The following is a 2560-nucleotide window of genomic DNA, read 5'->3' on the forward strand; positions in this document are numbered from 1 at the left end:
CTGGCTGAAATGCCTTAAACTATATACTGGCATAAATGTTGATACAACAAAACCTGGGGAGATGCTGATGTAATGGTAATTCAGTCTAGCAATCCAGAGGCCAAGGCTAATGCTCAACAGACATGCGTGCATGTGGTGGAATTTATATTCAATTCAATTAGTAAACATTTATTTATTAGTGTCACAAGTAGGCTTACATTAACACTGCAGTGAAATTTTCATTACCATGAAAATCCAAATCTGGAATATAAAGCTAGTCTCAGCAGTGGTCATCATAACAACTATCTCTGACTGTTCATAAAAATTAATTAAACATAACTAGGGACCCCAGGCATACCGGACATTCTCTCTTCCACCTTCTTCCGTCAGGAAAAAGATACAAGAGTCTGAGGTCATGTACCAATCGACTCAAGAACAGCTTCTTCCCTGCTGTCATCAGACTTTTGAATGGACCTACCTTGCATTAAGTTGATCTTTCTCTACACCTTAGCTATGACTGTAACACTATATTCTGCACTCTCTCGTTTCCTTCTCTATGAACATTACGTTTTGTCTGTATAGCGTGCAAGAAACAATACTTTTCACTGTAATCCAATACATGTGACAATAACAAAATCAAATCAAATAATCTATTTGCTTCACTAAGGAAATCTGCCATCCTCACTGGGTCTGGCCTACATGTGATTCCAGACTCGTAGCCATGTAATTGGCTCAAATGTTCTTCTATAAAAATCACTGAGCAAGCCACTTAATTCAAGAGTAATTAGGGATGGGTAACAAATGCTGACCTTGGTGGCAGTGCCCACGCTGCCATCAGACTTTTGAATGGACCTACCTTGAATTAAGTTGCTCTTTCTCTACACCTTAGCTTTGACCATAATGCTACATTCTGCACACTCTCGTTTCCTTCTCTACGAACAGTATGCTTTGCCTGCATAGTGCAAGAAATAATACTTTTCACTGTATGTTAATACATATGATAATAATAAATCGATTCAAATCAGATTACAGGAAAGAAATTTTAAAAACTTTCCCTTTCTTCACTGAGGATGGGTATGACATTGCCTGCAGTATTCCTGCTAATGATGTGGCGTTGGACTGGGGTAAACACAGAAAGAAGTCTCACAACACCAGGTTAAAGTCCAACCAGTTTAACCAGTTTATTTGATAGTAAACCCACTATCAAATAAACTGGTTGGACTTTAACCTGGTGTTGGGAGACTTCTTACTGTACTCCTGCTAACTCAGACAGAAAGCCAATTGCATTGTAAATGGGTTTCCTGGTTACTTATAAGAAATACATATTGGTTGCATTGAGGAAATTGTCATACAGTCATAGAATCCCTACAGTGCAGAAGGAGGCCATTCGGCCCATTCAGCCTGCACTGACAACCACAGAACCATAGAACATTACAGCACAGAAACAGGCCTTTTGGCCCTTCTTGGCTGTGCCGAACCATTTTTTTGCCTAGTCCCACTGACCTGCACCTGGACCATATCCCTCCACACCCCTCTCATCCATGTACCTGTCCAGGTTTTTCTTAAATGTTATAGAACCATAGAACAAAAGCCTACGGCACCTGGAATTCCCAGGCAATCTCCCATCCAAGTACTAACCAGGCCTGAGTCTGCTGAGCTTCTGAGATCAGGCATTTTCAGACTAGCATGGCCTTAAGCAACAATCTGACCCAGGCCCCATTCCCGTAATTCTTAAGTTCAATCATTTAAAATATTATAAAGTGAGGGCAGCAACCCCCATACAAAATGGTTGATTGTTTTAAGTTGTAATCTTAAATTATCAACAAAATCGTTTAAGGTTTGAAGAGAGAAATATTTGATCTGAGCATCACAAGGTAAATTGGTCACTCAGAAAGCAACACGCTGACACACTTGGGAGTCCTTTAAGATGTGTGTTTTATAGGGTCATGGAGATTTACAGCCTGGAAACAGGCCCTTCGGCCCAACTTATTTTTGCTTGAATTGTGTACCAGTAATGCATGATATGTTATAAACTTGAGGGTGTATCTATCTGCATGTAGTTTGTGACGATTATGTAAAATCAATATTAAATGCCCAAGTCCAGTTATGAAATGTGACCTGCCTTCAAATGATCAATTGCCTCAAAGCAGTACCAAATCTGTATGTTTACCTTTATGTACTGAAGTACAGAGCAAACTAAAAATAGAAGGGAAACATTTACTACATTTCACCAACTTATTTGTTTTTGATGTGCAGGTGATTTATTTAAGCATGTAGCCCCTTTAAATCTTTTTAGAATGGCCTTGCACGGATGACAACTTAAAGGGGCCAACTTGTGTGTGAGCTACTTGGGAATCTTTGGGGGGAGGGGGTGCTGCACAGAGGCTCAGCTTACAGGTAAAAATTGCACTTAACTCTTCATTCATTAGGCCTTATGAATCTAAAGTTGTGGCTCACGAGAAATTGTTTGCATGACTCTTTTTGCTTCAGTAGGTTCATATTTAGTTCTCACCTTGCATACACCATTGATTCTACGTGTAAAGCTAGCAATCAAGAGCTCGAATGGAGTTCATTTGCAACA

The 2560-nt window shown here is 39.7% G+C and overlaps 1 pseudogene; it reads right to left on the reverse strand.

The window, feature by feature from the left end:
• Positions 1-1568: 1568 nt before the first annotated feature.
• LOC145345752 (5S ribosomal RNA) lies at positions 1569-1677 on the reverse strand (annotated as a pseudogene).
• Positions 1678-2560: the final 883 nt, after the last annotated feature.

Source organism: Carcharhinus amblyrhynchos, chromosome 7 (genome assembly GCF_965287045.1).
Source record: "Carcharhinus amblyrhynchos chromosome 7, sCarAmb.v2.hapA, whole genome shotgun sequence".
In the NCBI taxonomy this organism is placed as follows: Eukaryota; Metazoa; Chordata; class Chondrichthyes; order Carcharhiniformes; family Carcharhinidae; genus Carcharhinus; species Carcharhinus amblyrhynchos.